The following is a 24,911-nucleotide window of genomic DNA, read 5'->3' as shown; positions in this document are numbered from 1 at the left end:
CAGATGGGTCCTGGCATATGAACAGACAGCAAACCAACCAGACAGAATAGAAAGCCCAGGGATAGTGGCAGGTGCATTCAGGACTTTAGCACGTAAAGGTGGCATTCAAAGCAGTGGGGAATATAAGGATAATTTAATAAATGGTGTTGGTATAAACTGGAAGCCATCTGGGGAAAAGGGGGAACGTTATCGCATTATATGTGCCAGGATAAATTCTAGACAGCTCAAAGATTTAAACGTGGGAAGTGAAAGAACCAAACTTCTAGGAGAAATAAGGGAAAATTCACATCATCTCAGAGTGGGAAAGGCATTTATAACATGACTTAAAGTCCTGACGCCATGAAAGAAAACGACAAGTTCACAATGCCAAGGTCAAAAACACCTGCATGAATAAAACACCATAAACAAGAGACAAATGACAAACTTGAAAAATGCCTGCATCACATATACAGAAAAAGGGCTAACTTCCATAACCTCTACACTACCTGTAAATTGATAAGGGAAAGCACAGAACAATTTTTAAAATGTGCAAAAGGTATGAATAGCCAAAACAGAAGAAGAAAACCAAATGGCCTTTACACATTTGAAAAATGCACAAACTCATTCATTTTTTTAAAGGCAAACTAAAACTACACTAAAACACCATTTCTCCCATCAATAGGCAAAAATGGAAAGTTTAATACCACAGTGTGTGGCAAGGCTGTGGGGAAACTGTTGATTCATTTGTTTCTGTTGCAAGTAGGAACCAATACGTCCCCTAAGTAGGATAGTTTGGCAGTATCTATTAAAGTTACAAATACATAAATCATTTTTCTACTTCTCCCTCTAGGAAAATACTTCACAAATAAGTTTTCATGCATACAGTGTGATTGAGGATATTTGCTTTGTCTATAACAGTAAAAGACTGGAAATGACATAAATGTGCACCATCAGGTAATAATTAAATTATGGTTAATTAAATTATGACACATCCATACAGTTATAAAAATTTCTATGCAGCTGTAAAAAAGAAAGGAGCAAGCGCTTCAGCTATTGACACAGAAAGATGTCCAAGATATATGAAGTAGAAAAAAGCAACATGTAGGTCAATGTGTATTGTATGCTATCATTTATCTTTAAAAAAAAGAAATTAATTATAATAGTTTAATGTGTGGGGGTAGGGAATGGGAAGTGGGATGATGGGGCCAAGAATAAGTAGAAGACATTTCAACAATCCATTTCTATATTTTTTAGTGTTTGAACTATGTAACTAAGAATATCATCTTCATATATTAAATACAAAACAATGATAACTAACATTGTTTCTTATATGCCAAGCACATTGAAATGACCTGAGAAATACCTGTCTGGGGTTGGTGTTTCCACATCTGAATGGAGCTGGAAAGTGGGTCAAAGATTTGGGAGGGCCTTGAGTGTTCTCCAAACCAGGATTCAAAGTAGAACAGTGGAAGCCACCCAAGGTAAGACTATGTATTAAGGGGATTACATAGGATGGTTTGGAGGAAGAGCAACGTGAGGCAGGACAACTGGTTCTGAGGTTATTACCCAAATATTAGGGAGCGATTATGTTTGGTCAATAGGAAATCAGGCAGAGTAGCTGCGGTGGGAATGCAGAAGGTCAAAGTGTCCAGACAGTGAAGGGTGGACAGGACGTGACCATTGGAGAGGGCAGGCTGGGCTCTCCAGGAGGACAAACAGGATGAATGCGGGTGGGAAGGAATAGGGCAGGTACAGGGAAGAGCGAAGGCCTGTTCCTGCGAGTATGGCCAGGGTTAGAGGGTGCAGGCTGCAGAGACAGGAGGCCAGGATTAAAATCTTGAAACTTATCATCATCTCTTTGTGCCTTTATTTTCCCATCTGCAAAATGGGGATAATGGTACTACCTATACTGTAGGGCTGACAAGACTAAATAAGATCATATGCATAAAGTACTTTACAGTACCGAAGGCAAAGCTGGTGTTCAATAAATGCTAGTTTTCTCTGGAACATCAGATTTAGATTATTTCCCATGAACTCCTTTGTTACATTACTTGTTTCCCATATATTCAAGTAAAGTATGCTATAAAAATTCAGATTCACAGAGAACATTTTTTAATTTCTCAATGTGATTTTTTTGCTATTTGAACACAGAAGCTTTTCAGAAATGTAACTATGCAATTCAAGCCCTTCACGGACACAGCTCCACACTGGAAATCCTGAAAGATGACCCAATTTCACTGCAGTTAGATAACAAAGCCCGGTGGATGTGTATTTAAAGAAGTGCTCCTCCCTTGAATTATCTTTCTTTTTTTTTTTCTTACAGCTGAATCTGCACACTGACATCAAATATAATGTGACAAAAGTTTAGTACCTCAGCAACTTGAAGATGATAAAATGTCCTGCTAGAGAAAAAATATCAAATTTCAACAAAACAATTTTTAAGCCCAAGAAAAGTATAGGGAAAATACATGTAAAATACACAGGATATTAAAATGTTGAAAATAATAAGCTAGGGAGAAATGGGCAAATTTACGTGTTAATTCCAAAAAGCATTAACTCAAAACATTCTCTGCATTTTCTGATTCTCTCCAAATTCTTTACATACTTTTAATCCATCTAAATAATTGAGATATGTTCCAAGGAGCACCCACTCATAAACTGGCAGGAGGAGATGTGTCCAAAGTTCTTTATTTACATCTCTTAACAGTACATAGTATTAAGCCACTGGACTTTGTTTCCATATATGTCTATATAATTCAAATGGACTGTTATGATTAGGGAGGAGAAAGAAAAACGAGGAAGCTATTTTAAGAGATGAAAAATTTCAAGTGAAAAGCGAGGCATGACTTTAGTCCTGTGGGGAAGTGTTTTGTCATCACTGGTTGGGACAAGACTGAGGGTCTGGATTACAGCAGGTCCATTCTTAGGACACTTGTTTCCCTTCTTGCTTCTTCCTTCCTTCAATCTTGCACTCTGTGCTCAGCAGCACAATCTAATTGGAAGGGAAAATAGTCTGGGTTAAGAACTAAGTCTGATCCCAGCTACACTTACTCCTTTAGCAAGTACCCAAGCATCCTTATATCTTGGTCCATTGGGTTAATAATTGTTATTCTTCCATAGGCTTATATTTAAGTCAACGTCATTAAGGTACAATTTACATGCAATAAGCTATATCCATTTAAAATGTACACTTTGATTAATTTTGCCTTATATATAAACTCCAGAAAACATCATGGTCAAAATATGGAACACATTATTGATCATACTTGGTATTGTCAGATTTTTTCTGGTTTAATTCATCCTAGTGGCTATGTAGTATTATCTCACTGTGGTTTTAATCTGCATCTTCCATTGGGGGATGTTGAGCATCTTTTCATGTGTCTACTGGTCATCTGTGAAATATCCAATCCTATGTCCATTTTTTTAAAAAATGGGTTGTCTTTAAGAATTGAGTTCTAAGAGTACTTTACATATTCTACAGCTAGAAACCCTTGGACAGGCACATGTTTTGTCAATATTTTCTCGCAATCAATGGCCTGTGTTTTGATTTTGTTTTCTTACCTATGTCTTTGGGGGAGTAAATGCTTTTTATTTTAATGAAGTCCATTCTAATATGTCTTTCCTTTGTGCTTTTCATCTTCTGTTTAACAAATCTTTTCCTCAATAGGGTCACAAAATTTTTTTCCTGTTTTCTCTGCTAAAAGTTTTATAGTTTGAGATCTTACATTTCGGCTTATGACCCATTACAAGTTAACTACTGTGTCTGATATGAGGTAAGAGTCAACATTTTTTTTCCCATATGGAATAGACCACTTTTTTTACTGGCATATAACATCATATTAGTTTATTATTTACTAGGTATATAACATAATGATTCATTATCTGTATATATTGTGAAATGATCTCCACAATTCTATTAACATCCATTACCACACAGTCACAAAATTTTTTTGTTATGAGAACTTTTAAGATCTATACTCTTATTAACTTTCAAATAAAGACTCCCTTTCCCCATTGAATTGCCTTGTGCCTTTATTAAAAAAATCAATCCATTAAACATATAGAGATATTTTTGGACTCTCTGATGTTTTGTTGAGTTATCAATATACCTATTCTTTTGTTTATAGTACAGTCTTGAATACTGGAACTTTATAGTAAGTCCAGCAACTTTGTTCTTCTTTTTAAAAATTATTTAGGCAATCCAAGGTCCTTTGCATCCATATAAATTTTAAAATCAGTTTGTAAACTTCCAGGGATTCTTATTGGGATTGAATTAAATGTATAGATCAATTTAGGAAGAACTGACATCTTAAAATTGAATCTTCCAATCCACGAAGATAATATATCTTTCCACTCATTTAAGTCTTAAAATTTCTCTCAGCCGTACCCTGTGGTTTTCAGTGTACATCTGTCTACATTTATTTCTAAATAATCTGATTTGGGGACCTATTATAAACAGAACTGTTTTTCCATTTCATTTCACATTTTTTTTCCTGTTAGAAGATAATAATAGAATTGATATTGTAAATTTTAGCTTCATACACTATGACTTTGCGTATCCACTTATAACTTCTGGTTGTTTTGCAGATCTTCAGGGTTTTCTATGTAAACAATCATGTTAGTTGCTGTTTAAGAAAACCCGGTCCTCCTCCTGCGTGTCTCCTTTACTCTTACACCACTGCAGCCCTCACACTTTCAACACCAGGCGAGGGTTTTCCCCACAACAAGCAATTCTCTGTGACAGCAGCGGAGTTTCCAACATTTTAACTCAATTCTGACACTGTCTACCTGAAGATAGCATCAGATCCTATAGGTTAAGGGCTCAGTCCCACAAAACTGCCCCCCGCTTCCAGATGCCAACTGCAAATACCAGTAGGTCCCCAGGGTGCCCACAATTCTGCCTGACTTAGCTACAATAATCATGGTTTCCAGGACCTCTTCCCCCTTTGGATTCTACTGACTTGCTGGAGTGGCTCACAGAACTCAGGGAAACACTTATGTTAACCGGTTTATTGAAGGATAAGGGACACAGATGAACAGTCAGATGAAGAGGCACATAAGGTGAGGCTGGGAGGATGCCAAGTACAGAAAGTGGAGTTGGACTGGGTTACCGTCTCAGTATGTACATGTGTTCACCAACCTGGAAGCTCTCTGAATCTCATACTTTGGGAATTTTTATGGAGATTTCCTCACATAGTTTTGATCAATCATTAACTCTATTTCTAGCCCTCTTCCCTTCACAAGAGAATGGGGGTGGGGGGGTGGGGGTGGGTATGGCTGAAAATTTCAAGCTTCTAATCATAGCTTGGTCTTTCCTGTGATCAGTCCTTATCAAGGAGCCCAGCCAGAGTCACCTCATTAGAACAAAAACCATTCCTATCACTCAGGAAATTACAAGGGTTGCAAGAGCCCTGTGTCAGGAACCAGGTTCAAAGACCATATATTAGAACAAAAGATGCTCCTAGTTCTAATACCGCTTAGGAAATTGCACGGGTTTTAGAAGCTCTGTGCCAAGAACTGGGGACACAGACCAATATATATTTTTTCCTATTATTTCACAGTGAAAATGAGGACAATTTTGCTTCCCCCTTCCCAATCTTTATCATTTTATTTGTTTTTCTTCCTCTATTGCAATGGCTAGGACCTCCAATTCAATGTTGAATAAAAGTGACAAAATTGAGCACATTGCCTTGTTCTTGATTCCAGTAAAGAATAATTTTAATCCTTCAACATGAACATACAATGTTAGCTGGAGGTTTTTCATAGATGTTCTTTATAAGTTGAATAAATACTTTATATTCTTTGTGTGGTGAGAATTATTCTTGTGAATGGATGTTGAATTTTGTCATATTTTTCCTCTATGTATTAAAATGATCATATAGTTTTCTCCTTTATTCTACTAATATGGCAAAACATTGATTTTCTAATGTTAAGACAACTTTGAGAGAGGAGTGACATCAGCAAGATGGTGGAATAGGTTTCAGCACTCATACCCTCACAGAAATATTACTCAGAACAACTCTCCATGCACAAAAGTACCTTCACAAAGGCTAAGGACTCCAGGTAAGGGATTACAGCACCTGGATGGAGCACAGGAATAAGAAAAGATACACTGAAGTAGGTCGGAAAGACAGCTTCACATTACTCTTGTCACCATTCCCCCAAGACCCAGCAGCCCAGTTTGGAGAAAGACAAAAGAGAGTTGCAAAGTGTTCAGTTGTCTTTTCCCTTCTTAAAAAAAAAAAAAAAAAAAGTGAGATCATTAGGCCTGAAGTTTTCTTTATAGGAAGGTTTTTGATAGTTACAGAGTTACTATAGTTTAATGGTTATGGAGCTATTCAGATTTTCTGTTCCATCTTGGGTCAATTTGGTAAGCTGTATTTTTCAAAATTGTCCAATTCATCAAAAGTATTGTTTGTTAGAATCAAGTTGTTCTTATTATCCTTTTAATATTTGTAGGATTTATAGTGATAATCCTTCTTTCAGTCATGATATTGCTAACTTGTTTTCCTTCTCTCTCTCTCTCTCTCCCTTTTTTCCCGTCAATCTAATTCAGGGTTTATCAGTTATGTTGAACTTTTCAACAAACAAGCTTCTAGTTCTATTAATTTCCTCTACCAGTTAATCTGTTTCATTTAACTGATTTCTTCTCTGATCTTTTTTTCCTTCTAATTTGGTTTGCTTTGTTCTTCTTTCCTGAGCTGCTGCTTCTTTTTTTTTTTAAGATTTATTTATTTTAGAGAGAGAGTGGTGGGGGGAGGGGCAGAGGGAGAGAATCTTTTTTTTTCTTAAGATTTTATTCATTTATTTGACACAGAGAGAGACAGCCAGTGAGAGAGGGAACACAAGCAGGGGGAGTGGGAGAGGAAGAAGCAGGCTCCCAGCCAAGCAGGGAGCCCAATGAGGGGCTTGATCCCAGGACCCTGGGATCACGCCCCGAGCTGAAGACAGACGCTTAACGACTGAGCCACCCAGGCGCCCCTCAGAGGGAGAGAATCTTGAAGCTAAAACTTGAAAATACCAAGATGCCCTTGAGTGAATAAACTGTGGAATATTATTAGGACTAAAAAGAAATGAGCTATGAAACACCAAAATGACGTGGAGGAACGTTACATGTGTATTTCTAAGTGGCAGAAGCCAGTCTGAAAAGACTACATACTGTAGGACTCCAACTATATGACCTTCTAGAAAAGACAGAACTATGGAGAGAGTGAAGGGATCAGTGATTGCCAGAGGGTGGGGGTTGGAGCTGGGGGAGGATGAATACACAAAGCACAGAGAATTTCTAGGGCAGTGAAAATACTGTTTGATAACTAATGATAGATACATGTCATTATACATTCGCCCAAATTCATAGAATGTACAACACTGAGAGTGAACCATAATGCAAACTATGGACTTTGGGTGATGTGTCAATGTAGGTTGATCAATTGTAACAAATGTACCACTCTGGTTGGGGATATTGACAATGGGGAGGCTATGTGTTGGGGGGCAGAGAATATATGGAAATTTCTGGCCCTCTCTCTCAATTTTGCTGTGAACCTTAAACTGCTCTAAAAACTAATGTCTAAATAAGGGGCGCCTGGGTGGCTCAGTCGTTAAGTGTCTGCCTTCGGCTCAGGGCGTGATCCCGGCCTTCTGGAATCGAGCCCCACATCAGGCTCCTCCACTGGGAGCCTGCTTCTTCCTCTCCCACTCCCCCTGCTTGTGTTCCCTCTCTCACTGGCTGTTTCTCTTTGTCAAATAAATAAAATCTTAAAAAAAAATAATGTCTAAATAAAAATAATTTTAAAACTCAGTTAGGTCAAGATAATTGATCTACAGATCATCTATGTCATTACTGATACTTTGTCTAGTTATTTTATCAATTGCTCTGTAAGAGATGTTAAAGTTTCCCACTATGATCATGATACCATTTCATCAATTTTTATTTCTTTTATTTAGAGTCTGTTTTAAATGAGTACACATTTATGATTGTTATATCATCCTGACTTATATGGGGTTTTCTTTCATTATGTAATGTTCCTATTTATTTCTGGTAATAATACTCTGTTTGGAAGTCTATTTTATCTGATATTAATATAGCCACTTCAATTTTCTTTTTTTTTGCATGATATGTCTTTTTCCATCCAGTTTATTTTCAACCCTTTTGTGTCTTTATGTGTGTGTGTGTTTGTTTGTTTGTTTGTTTGTTTGTTTTTTAAGTAGGCTCCACGCCCAGCATGGAGCCCAATGTGGGGCTTGAACTCACAACCCTCAGATCAAGACCTGAGCTAGGATCAAGAGTTGGACGCTTAACCAACTGAGACACCCAGGAGCCCGTCTTTATGTGTTTTTTATTTAATATGTTATATTTTTCAGTTCTAAAATTTTTACTTTATACATTTTCAATTTCTCTTATGAGATTCCCTGTCTTCTCATTTATTAGGAGCATTTTTTTTACCCCATTGGACATAATTATAATAGCTGCTTTAAAATTCATGATTGCCTTCTCTGTTGAAAACAGGTCACATTTTCCTGCTTCTTCATATTTTGAATAGTTTTGGAATGTATCCTGGACATTGTGAATGTTAAATCATCAAAAGTGACTTCTGTGGTATTAATTCCATTGTTGAAATTTCTTTTTAACAGGCAACTGATTTGGTTAGACTCAAACTGCAAAGCTTGCCTCACCCATGGTGGGGAGTAATTAAATCTCAGTTCACTGCTCTAAACCTTAGCTGCAAGAGACTCTGAGTCCGCCTTGTGCATGTGTGGTGTGTGAGTTGGCTAGAGACCTGGACAGAGTTCAAATACAGATTCCAGGTCACTCCTTCTCTGGGTGATCCCTCACTCTCTCCTGGTTCTGCTCCATCCTCTGATTCGTCAGGCCAGAAACATGACAAGCTTTCTACTGGAATTTTAGTCACCCACACAATCTGTGCAACCATGACCTGTTCTCTGGCCAAAACTGATACCAGGAAACTCTCCTCCCCCAAGTTTCAACTCCCCCATTTGCTTTTGTTCACTCTCCAGAGCCCTTGGGTAGTTGCTGTCTGTAGTTTGTCTAGAGTTTACAGCTGCAGTTTCTGAAAGGGTTGGACTGTTAGGAGCCTGCTCCCCTGTGACACTGGGTGCCTTTTCTTCTTCAATACTGCATATGCATTACCTAGTGAAAAGCTCTCAACATAACATGGACGGTGTCCCTGGTCGCCACTATTGAAAGGATAAAATGTGATCAGATCTTGGAAAATTCTTTTGGCATATTAAATGTACTGTTGAGTAAAAAGAGGCATTTAGACATATGTTAGAAACTGACCAGTTTCCAAAGATGTAAATATGGCCCAAACAAACGTTAAGAAAAATATATTGAAGTCTTAAGGAAACATGGGTCGGGGGAGATGCTCACTGGAGGGTGACGGGGAGGCCATCTGGTCATTTCATTCATGACCCTAATTATTTTTATCCATGAATCTGTAGCAAAAAGTGACAAGGTTTTCACTGTGGCTGGAAATGAGAAAAAGCGTGGCTTGGTTTCTGACAAATTTGTAGGTGGTATGACACGTGAGTGGCATACACTTAGTTCCCAAGAAAAATTGTATATGGCAAGACTGATGTCTAAACCTAAAGCTTGAAAAGACAACAAACATCCACAGGCCTCAGAGTACATGGACACGCATGCTATCTACATTCATTCCTTTCAGGATATTTAATTTATAAAGAAAGTTCAATAACTCCTTTAAAGACAGGAATTGTCTATTCAACAAACATTATGCCATATCCAAGCAGCAAGACAATCTGTAAAATTCATCCCCTCTCAAATTGCTAAACTGGAGTTGCTAAATCTAGCAGTTCTTGTCTAAGAATTTTCACAGGTGTTCATTTGCATGTGTAAGATTCCTCTTGCTATGTAAGCTTTTAAACAAGTTGAATCGGATTTCAAATCTAATTTGTAAACACTGGTGTCTGACTATCCATTCCCATAGCAGAGATAGTAATTGTTCTACATTTCCAGCCATTCCTAGGGATTAAAGAGTTAGAAAACAGAAAGGCAAAATTTAAACTCCAATCTACTGGCCCCAGCTCATATCAAATTCCCAGGCTTAAAAAAATGTCTTCTTCCTTAATATCCTTGCCTCAACTGTCTTCCCCATCCAATTCATACAGCATGTGATGCTTGGAAGCCTCATCTTCCAAATCCTACTTCACTGTGTTTACCAAACCCTTCAAATCCCACCCTCTTGCCTGGCTCCCTAGAGGACGTCTATTTGCTCATGGAGTCCCTCCCACAGTCACTGTCATTACTCCTGGATGGGTCTCCTCAGAGCCCTGCCACGGAAGCATGGCAGGCTAGGCACTCCATCACCTGGCTCTGCCTATTTTCCCAGCCCACCACTCCCAGAGCCCCCTGCACCACCTGCCCTTGCCCTGCGTGCAGCTCCCATACTCGTGCAAAGCCACACCTGTGCCTTTGCTCATTCCAATTCCTCTACCTGGACAGTGTGCACAGTCCACACTCCCCACACCTTATCGCTTCCACCACGGAGCCTACCTCCTCTCCAAAGTAAAACTGACCCTTCTTCTTCTGCACCCTACATTTTAATGTCCTTATTTTTTCATGATTCCCTCCCCCGGTAGAGTCTAACTTGTTTGAGCGCAAACACGGATCACATTTCTCTTTGTATTCCCCAGTCCTAAAAACCAACCTCACATATGTTAAATGTTTGTTACATGTTGCATGCTGTTACCAATGTTAAATGCAGTTAATGAGAGAACAGATACATCAACATGTACTCTTTAGTTCAACCAGGCAAATAGGACAGTGGTTCCCTACACATAATTCACCTGCTTACCTCTCAGCTTTACACAAAACTTCCTCTGAAGTAGAATTTCTCCAAACTACAACCACCCATCCTTCTGCCTCGTCCTTCGATATTCATCGACTTCAAAGGCTCTGTGAATCAACCCTTTCACTTTGATCCTTCTTTCCTACTATATTATCGATTCCCAAACCCCTTGGGAGGATACTGAAGGCATTATCTTCCTTTGACTTCAAACATTTCTGCGCTCCTTCTTTGTACCAGGTGTTATGACGAGATGGGGATTTTGGGGGGGTGGTATTACCTCATTTAATTCTCACAACAACCTTGTGAGGTGAATATTAATATCCATGTTTTTATGGATGAGAAAATTCAGTAACTTTCCCAAGGTCACATCGGTCATGAGAGATGAAGACAACACTTAACGTGGATTGACAATATTCTGAAGACACATTCCTTTTCTCCAACCCAGCATGGGAGATGAGGGACAAATATTCTAGGCTGGATACTGGTTTTACATCCTTCCTATAATACATCTATTATGTTTCACAGACTGAAATGTTTCTAAAGCCACAGAGTAGTTCCCTTAAAAATGCGTAAAGCTTATCTCTGACAAGAGATAAAAGCAAAGAAGCTCCTGGCTTTGGGCTAAAACCATATGTATGCAAAGGTAACTGTATTACTCAAGACCATTCTTCCTCTGTCTTCAGCACAGTGGGTGCGGAAAGGGGGCACTGGAGGGGCTTCCCCAGGGAAGGAGCAAGACGCAGGGGCCTTTTCACAATGTGCCACAGGCACTTCAAGAAGTGTCATTCAGGTCTCAGACCCTTTGAGAAAAACAACTCTTATTTTTACGAATAGGAAGAGTTGGGTGTTTTTTTTTTTTATATATTCTTACAAGAAATTTCCATCCGTTGGCTTTTAATTTTACTTTTCATTCAAAAGCACAGCATGTTTTTATATTGAAAACTTCCTAGGAAGTGAGAGCCATTTCTCACACTCAGTCACGGCTTTGCTCTGCTGCGGTAAACAGCACGCATCCTGAAACCCTTGCTAGAGAGCCACTGAAACCTTTCAGATCAAAAGGAAATGATCAGTAAACGCTTCGATTCTGAGTTCTGTAGCAAATGGAAAAAACGGAGAAGGGGCAATCCTCAATGTTAGCGTCAGATTCAAATAACAAACTGTGCAGAGAGGAACAAGAACTGATGTGGAAACAGGCTCTTTCAAGTCAGACCCGGGTTTTGAGGGGCCTGACGCTCGTGCAAATTTGGAAACGCCCGCCCCATAAGAAAAAGAATGCAAACTCACAAATACAAATTCGAGAATGAACACAAATATTTACATAGAATGAGAAACAAAATCATAAATTATAAATTCAAATGAAAGTGACATTAAATAAATTATAAATTTATATTTATTAAATTATTATTATTAAATAAGCTGTGGTTTATCTAACAGCAAGCAAAATCCACCCCCTCAAAATTATGTAATATTTTTATTAACAACCTCCTGACGCACTTCAGTAATGCTTCTTTTTCTACAATTTTTGGCTGCACACCCTTTTTTTTTTTTTTTTTTTTTTAAGATTTTATTTATTTATGTGACAGAGAGACAGCCAGCGAGAGAGGGAACACAGCAGAGGAGTGGGAGAGGAAGAAGCAGGCTCCCAGCAGAGGAGCCTGATGTGGGACTCGATCCCGGAACACCCAGATCACGCCCTGAGCCGAAGGCAGACGCTTTAACGACTGCGCTACCCAGGCGCCCCATGGCTGCACACCCTTTTTAATCACTTCCTCCTGTAAATATTTTGTATTATTTTCTGTAGAGAGAATAAAAGTTAATCCTGGAGGTTGGGGTTTTTTTTTTTTAGCTTGATTAAAATTTGGGATTCTCTTCAACTTTAATAGCTTAGAATAAATTTCAGCTTCTCAACTCATTGTTAATATAAATTTTTAAGACTGTCAAATTTGGAGAAATCTCTATCAAGTTTCATACACGAGCTGCAAAATCTGGGAGGTTTTCCCACAGACTACCTACTGGCTCCGTATATTTCAAATCTAGTTTCTCCTCTGCTACCCACATACTTTCTGTATGAGGCTCTGTAAAAAGCATTCTTGCATGTGTTCTTGTACAGAAAGCTGCGTGAGTAGGCACCATAGCCGGTGGGAATATCTCTGGAAGCCCTTCCTACCCCAGGACGGCTGTCAGTAGCTTACCTATTCAGGGAAGAGACTGTCAACCACATAAGTAAATCTCACAGAACCCAAATTAAAAGTATCCATAAGTCAACCATCCCTGAGCAAAATCCCAAATTTCCATAGCCACTCCAAAGCGGGTAGGCAAGGGGACACAGGGGCAGAGTGGAAAGAGACAGGAGTCTTAGACTGATTATAGTTAAGATACATTTTGCAAATATATAAACCACCCCACCACGTGAATCCATTTTTGACCCTTAGGAGGGACTGGGGAAATGACAGGCCCTTACTTAGCTCAAGCTGCCTTTACTACCCCACCTCTGGGTCCCTAACGTTGTCGGCCCTCAGACTGCCACTAACAATCAGTGAAAAACACATGTACGAGCTCTTCAAGAACTCGTCTCCATAATCACTGTTGTAGTCTAGTCAGCATAGACATCGGGTGCCAGGTTAGGTGGTTTCGTTCATTTATTTCTCACGGGGACGCTGAGGAGCACTACCCACCCCCCCCCTTCAGCCTGGGAAACAGGCTCAGAGTCACGAAGGAACAGAGCAGGACCCAGGGCAAACTCCGAGAAGCCCTGACTCTTTCTACGTTCAAGGGCTGCTGCTTCCTACAGTCTTTTTTCCCACAGAATAGAAAACGTTTAAGTATAGAGATGAAGAAGGAATTTTAAAAAGTTACCTATAGTCCCATTACCTAGACACAACCTTAGTAAGATTTTGGTATATTTCCATGTTTTACGGAACATAGAAATTGAAATTATTACATTAAATAAACCCATTTTTCCTCATTTTTAAGGCAATATACGTGCCTTGTTAAAAACGGGAAAAATCTTGAAAAGACACTAAAAACCTGCTGTATTAGTTTTCTGAGGCTGCTTTCACAAAATCCAATAAAATGGGTGGCTTAAACAACAGAAATGCCTGGTCTCATTGCTGTGAAGGATTTCTAGCCTAGAAGGCTGTTTCACTTGAGGGCTGTCAGGGGAATCAGTTCCCCTCCTCTCTCCCGGCTCCTGGTGGGCTGCTGGCAGTCTGTGGCATCCGTGCCTTTAGAAGCATCACACTGATATCCAGTTTTATGTCTGCATGGTGTTCTCCCTGTGTGCAGGTCCGTGTCCTCCTTAAATGGACATCAGTCATATCTTATTAGGGTCCCATCCTACTTCAGGATGACCTCATTCTGATTTAACTAATTACATCTGCAAAGATCTTGTTTCCAAATAAGGTCCCATCGGCCAAGGGTTAGGGAATTGACACACGAATTTTAAGGGGAGATGATTCAACCCATCACACCATCCTTATGAGTGAAAGAAAATCAGTGTTGACAATTTATTATTGGGTAGTTTTTAAAAGTATGGCTACAAATTATTTTGACACTGCAAGTGGGATCCTTGTCCCCTTTCCTTGAGTCTGGGCAAGGCAGCGACGGCTCTGCTCAGTGGTGCTAGTAGTCAAGTCATCAGAGCCCTGGCACTAGATGGAGAGTGAAAGAGCTTCCAGACGCTTTCAGCCCCAACTGTCAAGTCACCCCAGTTTGAGTCTTACCACCTGAAGTCCCAGACCTCCCTGAGTAAAGACAAAGCATTCCTACTGTATCATGTCCCGATTCCCAACCCACAGAACCCAGGAGCACAGGAAAACCGTTATTGTTTAAGCCACTCATTTCTGGGGGAATAGTACCTAGAAATGTTATGGTTCTTAGGTGGTTTCTTTTTAATGTGCCTTTAAAAATATATCTCCCTGAAGTGAGTCACTGACTTCTTAGATCAAAAGGAAGTGATAAATTGCTATCTGATTCCGAGATTTTCTTTAAGAAATAGAAAAGCAGATAAGCTACATTTCTAAACATCAGCATCGTATATAATGAATATAACGATTCCAACCAGAGGCAACATGGGGACATTCCCAAGTCCCAGGTTCTTAGAAGAAGAAAGAGTGAAGCCTACTAACTCAGTGGCTGCTAACACGTGGTTTACTAGTCTCACCCAATTAAAAGTACAAGTCAGGTAAACATCAGAGTCTTAACAGATGCAGAAAACATGTGAGGCTCTTAGAAACGAGAACAATCAACACGCCACATTATTCAGCCCTCGTTTTGAGAAAGGGGGAGTGTTAGTATCTCAACCAGGTAAACAGTTAAGCCAGTATTAACACATATGAGAACCAAGTCAGTTTAAGTGGTCATCAAACGATAGTTCTGAAACAGGGGGTAAAGCATGAGGAGCACGAAAGCCATTTCCTGGGAAATAGGAGGAGCCTCTGGAGGAAGAGCTCAGGGAGGCTCTGCAGACCGAGCTCACCCTCCGCCCTCTGGACGCACAACCAACCCGACCACGTGCAGGCCAGTCGATTATCTGCATTTTGGTCCAAAGTGAGTGACGCTGGTCTTATAAATCCTGGGCTCATAACTTCCTCATTACTGAGTTGTTCATTGATGAGTATGACACTCTTTGGGGTAGTAGAAGTCTTCAAGAATTTTTTAATGAAGGAACAGGATGGCCCACGTTGCCGTGCAAATCTGAAAGCAAACGCTATTGCCTTGAAAGACAGTGGACTTAGCTCGATATAAGGTGTTCCCAGCACTTTCCCCTGAAAACTATCAGATGTCATTTGTCCTCTGATCTTAGATATTGCAGAAAAGCCTAAGGCCAGTGGGATTTTTATTTCTTGCATAGCTAACTTGCTTCTTTTTGCCTAAATGCTCATAATACCTCTTCCCTTTGTCCTTGTAATATAAAAATGTTGCCATTCGTTTTTCTTGGAATGTGTATTTAGGAAACACGTGTTAAATTAATTCTTTAGTTCTTGCTTCTATTTTCCCATAAGAATAGGAATCATAGGTTGAATTGTTATCCCTTCTCTAAATATCACCTCCCATGCTGGGTCAATATTTTTAATCTTTTCCCTCTAGGTTCTGAGAACCTTCCTCAATACGTTCTTTAAATGACTGATTTGACATCTGACAACATCCTCTAGTATGCAGAACTGAACTGTTACTGAAGCTTTAATTTTCCTTTCATCCCGTGTTTCTTGAGACTCTGCCTTGTGCTGATTCAGACATGTTGAGCTCTCAACTCCCCAAAATTCTAGGCATTCTCTCACCTCGAGGGCTTCACATGTGGTACTCTTTTCCCCCAGAACACTTCCCCCCTCACTTCACCTGGCAAACTTCACATTTCCCCTCTTCCTCCTCTGTTTCCTCCTCACCCTCACCTTCCAGGAAGGGAAATAAATCCACACTTGGTGTTTTCACACTTGGTGTTTGCCAACAGACACAGCATCATCATGGCCTCTGGCCTCACTCTGACTACCTGGGTGCGTCTGAAATCTCCTCCTCAAGCTACAATCCACCCTCCTATGCACAACTCCCTTCCTCCCTTCCCCTGTCCCCTTGTCCACATCCACTGCTAGACAAAAATGCGACACACCCTATCGCTGCCACCCTGGGTACGTAGTTCAAAGTTGGAAGACCTTCCCCTTTTGGTCAATGTCATTTTAAACCAGGAGTCCCTGACCCTGTCTTTTTAAACAAATCTCAGGGACACAGACATTATTAGATAATTTCAAGAAGCACCCTAGAACACACTTTCGAAGCCTTCATTATGTGCATATATTATATTAGAGATTCTTATCGAAGAGACCTAAATACATCAGATATGCACAGACCACTAAGAATATGCACAGAATATACACACAGAATATGCACATATACCATAAAGCACAATTCCACCAATGTTATTAGTATTCTCAGACATCAGGTAAGCTGTATGGCCAGGACAGGGACACCAGCCTCCCAGGAAAGAGAATGGTCTCCACTTTCAAGATGTCTCCCTTTTGGCAGGCAGGGGACTTACCTACCAATGTCTCCATCTCCTGGATTTCAATAGAATCTCAGGGCTGAGAGATCCCATTCATTCAATACAAAAACATGTATGAAAACTGGCTTCTGCTTTCGTACTGAGGGAATTCAGGTCACGAGAATTTATTTTCTGGTAAAATCTCACAGATAACTAAAGTGACTTGTGATTCATTAATGCATATGTAGAAAAAACATTTAGTAATGGTTCTAGTTATGATTTTTTTGTTAATAGCAAGGAGCATATTTGTTTGGATTGAGAGGAAGTTAAATATATATCCTATCTAGCAAGCGCGCCTCGTAATGTTGGTGTGTACGCTCCTGAAGAGTTTTGTAATAACAGGTTCTTACATGAACATAGATTTCAGAGCTCATTTCCTTTCAGAAGAATGACATGGTGAAATTTTTAAGTGAAGATTTCTTTTGAAAAATTATAACTCTCTTTTTATTTTAGATAAATTTTCATTTCTTTAAATTAGGTGCATCTATCTTTTTATCTTAACCCTTTATAATGTCAATTTTTGAAGAAAAAGATAATCATGTAATAGGGTCTAACTTTAAAAATTAAAGACAGGCAGACCCTAGGATATTAGACTGTTTCAGAACATTTGGGTTTTAGTTTTTTAAATCTGAAGGTCAGTATTAACTGACATTGGCATAAATTTGAAATTCATATTCTCTTCACCAAAATCAAGGTAATTCTATGGCATCCACTTCTCCAGCTCTGCCTTCTTACCTTCTCAACCTATAGGCTGTTGTCATGTGTATATCGTACAACCTTCATAGTATCAAAATGTTCCCCGTCAGGTAGAGGAAGCAAGTTGGAGCCAAAGAAAAGAAAGACACCAGATGGACGCAAAGAGTAGAGTGGGGGTGTACACATTCAACCCCCCCCCCCCCCCCCCCCCCCCCCCCGCTCCACTCCCCGGCACCGCCATTCCTAAAGTCACACGAACTACCCTCGTAAACTTCAAAATACTCCCTTCTTGGCAGGCAAGTCCCAACTGGTTTCTACCATCCGCAACCAAACCTTCACTAATACAACCGCTTTATGCAACACCTATTTCGCTATAAAGTTGGGCATAAACAAGTTTTATGATTTTTAATCTTATATTTACACAGCTCTTCACAATTGTCTAAACACTGCCACACACATTCTCTTTAGATACGTAAAAATCATTGGGTGAGATGGGTAAAGCAGCATCTACCACAGACAGAGCATTACTTTAAAATAACCAAAAAAATGTTGTCTTTATTTTATCAATAAAGAATCACTTACATTTTGCCTGAGGTCACAGAGCTAGCAGGTGCAAAAGTGGAGTTGGGCTGGAGTCCTCGGACGCCACACCAGGGGCTCTACACCCATCCCCCCCCCACCCGCCGGTGTGCTCATTCCTAGCCTGCTGCTCCGGCGTCACGCCACACCTCAGCACCTGTGTCGAATATGCTACAGAGACTGGCTCTAGAAGGGAAACCTGTCCACAATGGAAAGATCTACTTTCTAATCGGTCTATTTAATAGATGTGATTTTGTCAAATAGCATCTCCTTAACGCAAGGTCTACTTGTGCAGCTATGATTTTACTTAGCAAAAGCTAATAAACAGTTAGTGACACCTTGTGGCAAAACGTACGAATTCGTGTGCTACTACCACCCATGTTCACTCGACAGACTTGTCCAAAGGCCTTATTAAGTAGTTAAGACAACAGCAAAAATTCTGGAAAGAGTAATCTAAGGTTATAGTTCTCCCCATAACTAGATCTCTCCTCAAATTGCTCTGCTTAGGCTGCAGTCCCCATGTCCCAAAACTGCTGTTATTGTCAAGTTCACAGACACTGTCCATGTGGGCAGACCCAATGGTTACTTCTCAGTTCTGATCTTACTTAAGTCCTTGTACCATTTGACCAGGTTGAGCCCGGGGCTCTTGAAACCCGGGGTTTCAGCAATGCCACGCTATTTCCCTCCTACCTCTAAAGCCTTTCAAGCCCTCCCAGTGCTCATGAATACCAAACATATTCCTGGCCCCAACCTTTCCACTGAACTCCAGACTCACAACTCCAACCGACCAACTTGACACATCTGTTTGATGTCCAATAGCCTCTCAGAATTAACATGCCCCAACGGGACTCTCGATTCCCTGCTTCTTCCACCCCATCAACTATATCTCAGTAAATGACATGATTATCATGTTTATTTTGCTCAAGTTAAAAACTTAGAGGTCATCGTTTCTTCCTCTATTCCTCCCCCTCTATCTAATCCATCAGTAACTTATCTGGACTCATTCTCCGAAATATCCCCAAGGCACCCCTTCTCTCCATTTACCCTATGATCACCCTAACTCAAGCCACATCCCCTCTCCTAGCCACAGCACCTTCCTGACTATTCTCCTCTTCACCTCTTACAGTCCATTCTTCACATGGCAATCAGTGATCTCTGTAAAAGAGAATTCGGGACATGTCATCGTCCCACTTAAAACCCTTGAAGGATTCCCCATAATCCAATCCTCTCCATTCTACAAGGCCCTACCTGACTGGACTCCTAGCTACCACTAAACACTGACTTTCAACCACTCCCCCCCTTGCTCTCCATGTCCTAGACACACTGGCCTTCCTTCTGTTACTTAAACATGACAACTTTGCTTTTGCCTTCGGGACAGTGCACCAGCTACTCCCCTCTGCCTGCACTGCTCTCCCCCACAACTCCTTCCTATGGCATACAGGTCTCACGTCAAATTATTACTTTCTCAGCCTTTTTCTGCAGTTAATCTAAAGCAGCAGCTAAGCACTCCCTATCCTAATACCCGCTGTGTTTTCATCACAGCTTTTATCATTCCATGAAATTGTTTTCTTTCTTTTTCAATTCATTTGCCTCTTACTTGTCTCCCTTCACGAGAATGAAAGCCACATCTATTTCTAGTTCTTACTAAAGTGCCCGGAGCAAGGAAGGTGCTTGATGTTTACTGAATAAGAAGTGTCATACTTTCTGTCTTACTTTCTCTTACCTATGCTTAGAAATATTTCAGGGGCGTCTGGCTGGCTCAGTCAGAAGAACGTGTGACTCTTGATCTCAGGGTTCGAGCTCCACGCAGGGTGTAGAGATCACCTAAAAAATAATAAAACTTTTAAAAAAAGAAATATTTCAGAAACTATAGCCATTCACTCCTTTTCATACTCCAAAAGGAAAAAAAGCTCCCCCTTCTTTTCTTGGATAAACTGTATACCTGTGCTATTCATTCATTCATTCATTCATTCGATAAACTATTAGAGCCAGACACTAAGCCATGCGGTAGGGCCAAAAACATGAATAGGATTCAATTCCTATGCTCAAGAAACTCGTGTCCTAGCTGTGGAGGCAAACGTGCAGATAAAAATTATAGTTGAGAACTACAGACAGAACTTGAAGGGATAAGACCCAGACTGTGGAGTCTGCTTTAGATCTCTCTCCCTTTGCCACTCCCCCCTGTTCTCCTGTGCTCTCAATCTTAAATAAATAAAGCTTTTAAAACAAGAAAAAGAAGGGATAAAGGGATATCACAAATCATGGAGGCAGAAAACACAATAGTCCGCACAGTGGGACTGCCAAGGTTCAGCTACTCTGGGGGGAAAAAGCACAAGGATAAACTAGCAAGATCTGAGACTGGAAAAATAGGCAGTACCAGGTAGTGAAGAGCTTACAGCACGTGTAAGGAGCTTGAATGCACAGGGCAAAGAAGCTACAGAAATGTTTGAGGAGGGACCTAGCATGACCAGAGTAGCATTTCAGTTCGACCATTCTGTGGTTGCACAGAATAGCTAACTCAGGCTGTCTGGATCAGGTCAAAAGCTGGTAAGAATAGCAGGTAGGGATGCAAAGAAGGGGTCTCAGAATCAAGAAATATTTAGGAGGTAAAATGGGCAGGACTTGGTGATAATTGGGGATACGGACAATGAGAGAAAAAGAAGGAGAGAGAGAGAGAGAGAGAAACATAGCAAGAGAGGTTTAGGGATGGGAAGATAATGAGCATAAGCTGATACTTCAGTGCACAGGCTCTAAGACTCGGGCGGATAAGGGTTTATATCTCAGTTTTGTCACTTACTTGCTGTATGACTTTGGTAAGTGACTAACTTCAAGCTTCTGTTCCCTTATAAGTTAAGTAGACTTGATCTAAGAACCTACACAGGGTCATTGTAAGAACTAAGTGAAACCATGTCTGTAAAGTGCTTAGGATAATGCCTGCTGTGTCAGAAACACCCATTAATTAGTAAGGAATTTGAAAATTATTATCTGTCTACCTGCATCGGCAGTCACATCTACCTTTTCTACTACTCTGGACAAACCGTGCATGCTTCCAGGAAGGCCAGCCCCTCCAACTGTACACGAGAACCCATCCCTTTCTTGCCTACGTCATTCCATCAATTCTTGGCTCTCTCCCCTATAACATCCGTTCTGCTCTCTCTACTCACTCCTAGAGCATACCCATGTATAGTCAACTCTCCCATCAAAAAATATAAAACTTTCTCTTGGCTGAGTTTGCCTCTGGCTACCAGCGTGTTTCTTTCTTTTCCTTTGTAGCAAACCTCCCTGAGTCACAAATCTCCCTCCTCCCCTTCTCTTCTAAATCTCTAACTGAACTGTCCTCCCTAACTCCCATACAGGCACCCTTTATTCCATCGCCAATGATTTCTACATCAGATCCAGTGTAGATCTCATTGTTAGATCCAATGTTTACAGCTTGCTTGACCCATGAACTGCATTAGCCATCTTTACTCCCTTCTCCTTGAAACACTTTCATCACTTGATTCCCAGTGACCAGATTTCCTGCGATTGCTTCCGTCTCTCTGGCCATTCTTTGCCAGGAGCCTTCGTTGGTTGTTATTCATCTTTCCAGCCGCTCTGTTCAAGGGCTCATCTGTCTTCTCTCTACACTCCTTAGCATTCTCACCAGGTCTCATGGCTTTAAATAGCATCTTTATACCATTAACCCCAAAATCCAGATCTCTACTCTAGACCAATCCCCTGAAGCCCCAGACTCGCATGTCAAACTGTCCACTCCACACCTCCACTTGGATGACTAACATGCCTTTTAAGCTCAATGTACCTAAAACTGAACTCTCTCCAAAAAAGGCTCCCTCCAAAACCTACTCCTCTCAGTGTTCCCTCTAGCAGTAAACAGAAACTCCATTCTTGGTGTAGCTTCTAGCTAAGACTGAGCAGTAAGCTTGAATCAGACAACCCTCTTACAGGAATAACTGTAAAGGCCAAAACTAAAACTAAAAACAAAAATAAAAACCACATAGACCGTTTGAAAGCACTGGAGAATAACCAAACCAGTGAGGACATGAGGGACTGGGATCCCAGGGAGAAAGAAAATACATAGGGATAGAGAACTTCTCCATTGCTTTTCTCGTGGGGCATTTGCTGAGTTTCGGAGCAGGACATTTAGGGGCAAGAAGAAAGCAGTGGTCAGAGGTGTCAGGAGTCTTTCTAATCAGGGCAGATAAAAATTATAGTTGAGAACTACAGACAGAACTTGAAGGGACAAGACCCAGACAAAGGCGATCACAGAGAAATAAGCCTGACAATTTCTTTGGCTTTTATCCTTAAGGCATTTGTTGAATTCTAAGTTGCAAGGACACTAGAAATCAAGAAACCAAGATGCTGCAAAGTGGCTAAAAAGGTAAGCAGAACTTTCAATAACCTCGAAGACTTGGGAATACAAAAATTGGAGTGCAAGGTCCCCAAAGATGGATACCTATTGAACACCCCAGGCTTTCTGCTGAGATTCCTAAAGGCTTATGCTCTGGGATCAGGGCAAACCAGAAAGCAATCAGCCCTCCCAAAGCCTGAATCCTTGATTAAAGTTCATCTGATCCTACTCTAATTGCCAGCCAGAATAAAATTAAATCCTCCAGAAAGAGAGAACATCAGCCAGAGCCTCTCCACAATTTTTCTACACAATGTTTAACATCTAATCAAAAACTTTAGAGTGATCTTTAACTCCTTTCCTTCTCTAGTGCTCTATTTTGAATCCATCTGTATCTACCTTCAAAATAGATTGAGGCTCTCTCTGACCACATCTCACCCCTCTATTGCCTGGTCCCTGATCCAAACCCCTTTCTGGGCCAGGCTTACTGGTTCATTTTGGTCTCTCTGCTTCTGCTTTGCCTGCTCCAGTCTATTCTCAACCGAGCAACTAGAATAGAAATGCTTTTTTAAAACATTAAATTATGTCAGGGCACCTGGGTGGCTCATTGGGTTATGTGTCTGCCTTCCCCTCAGGTCATGATCTCGGGGTCCTGGGATGGAACCCCAAGTCTTCAGGCTCCAGGCTTGTGGGGAGTCTGCCTCTCCCTCTGGCCCTCCCCCCTGCTCGTGCATGCTCTCTCGCTCTCTATCTCCCTCTCTCAAATTAAAAATTAATTAAATAAATAAATAAATGTCCAGCTTCTATTCAAAACCCTCTGGGGTTTTTAACCTCAGAGTAAAAATTCGTCTTTACGCTGACCTACAAGGCACAACATCTGAATTCATTACCTCTGACTTCATCTCCTAATGCTCTCCTCTGTTCCACTCACCCTAGCCTCCTCATTTTTACCTTGAACACACCCGGTTCGTACCTGCCTTAGAACTTTGCACTGACTGCTTCTCAGAATGTTAGTCTCGTTTCGCTGCTCCATCTCCTTCACATCTTTATGCAAACGTCAACTTCTCAGTGAGGCCTTTCCTGACCAATCTAAAACTCTAGGTCCCCCTCCACCTCTTGACACCCCCCAGCCTGCATTTTATCCTTAGCTCTTATAATTATCTAACATATATATTTTACTCACTTAGAGTTCTCCAAGGACCTTGGGCTTTTGAGCCTTTGATCAAGCCACTGAATGTACATCCCCAAGACTCTCATCAGTCAAAACACTATCACCCATCAAACACAATTAAACTGTCACTTTCTCCTGTAACCCTTTCATAAATTACTTCAAAATCAAGTGATCAGACCTAAAATTTTCATGCAGTGAAAATTTTACCTCTAGCACTTACTATACACCTTTATGTTAGAAGTATTTATATCACACCTACACACTGGCTTTCGATCTTAATCTTCAAAGTGCAGGAGTTATCCAGATCTTAATATAATGGCTCATCATTTACCAGACACAGTGCTAAGTATTTTATACTTATTAACGCTCCTAATCCTCATGACAAACCCTAACAGATAAATTCTATTACCCCTATTTTACAGATCAGGGAAATGAAACACAAAAGCGTTAACTTGCCAGAGGCTATGGGCTTGGTACACTGCAGAACCTGGATTCAAATCCAGCCAGCACTTGGCTTAGCTGAAGAAGGGAATGCAAGTGCAAAGAACTGATCGTTCAGGGTTACATACAAGTCATTTACACAAACTATACTAACATTGCTAATACTAAAACCAGAGCATCTGCACTTCTAAGCACAGACCCACCCCATGACGCTTTGTTCTCCAGAGTCTGGGGACTGACAGATACAGGAGGCCTAACTGAAAGACTCAAAGCACCCACCCCTTTGCCAAAATTAGATGTCTGCAGGACGCCCCTGTCGCTCCATGCTCCTGAGGATCCGCTGAGGTGCTAGCAAGGGAGCGGTAAACAGAAAAGGCAGGCGGGAAATGCAGACACTAACGCGGACTGCGGCAGCAGCCCGCCCCCCAAGGTGGAGAGGTGGCGGGGCTGGGAAACACCAAGAAGCCCGCGCCGCGCTCTAGCACGTAACAGAGCTGGGAGCCCGGATGCCACGTGTGTGAAATCACAGGTGAGCAGCCCGAGTAGCGGCGCGGCGGCAGTGGCGGGAGCAGAAACAGCCGAGGGCGCCCCTAAGGAACGGGAGCACGTGGGCCTGGAAGAATGGCGCCGACACCAGCCCCGCAAAGCCAGACTCCAAAGTGGGAACGAGGACCGCCGCGGTGCTTGCCCAGTTCCCCGAAGTACCAAAGGCCGACACGGTCGGCAGGGCGCTCCTAAACCCTACGCTCACCGGCCGGGGAGGCGCCAATGGGCGGAGTCAAAAGCCGGAAGTTCCCCGGAGGGCCGGCCTTCCCACTAAAACCGCCAGCCGGAACTGCC

General features: G+C 41.2%; 1 long non-coding RNA gene across 2 annotated transcripts in view; it reads right to left on the bottom strand.

Moving 5' to 3' along the window:
* Positions 1-2,648: 2,648 nt before the first annotated feature.
* The window catches only part of LOC103660843, a 102,915-nt gene continuing 80,652 nt past the window's right edge, over positions 2,649-24,911 (bottom strand). The window contains exons 1-3 of one of the 2 annotated variants that reach the window (XR_567918.2): positions 24,351-24,744; positions 19,838-19,938; positions 2,649-2,971 (exon numbers count right to left, since the gene is read on the bottom strand). This is a non-coding gene — a long non-coding RNA (uncharacterized LOC103660843). Of the gene's footprint in view, positions 2,972-19,837; positions 19,939-24,350; positions 24,745-24,911 lie in introns of those variants that run through there. The other variant, XR_005834423.1, reaches the window with a different exon arrangement.

The sequence above is a fragment of the Ursus maritimus genome, unplaced genomic scaffold, assembly GCF_017311325.1.
Source record: "Ursus maritimus isolate PB19 unplaced genomic scaffold, ASM1731132v1 scaffold_13, whole genome shotgun sequence".
Lineage (NCBI taxonomy): Eukaryota > Metazoa > Chordata > Mammalia > Carnivora > Ursidae > Ursus > Ursus maritimus.
Note: the sequence above shows the minus strand (reverse complement) of the source record. Positions and strands in the feature narration are given on the sequence as shown.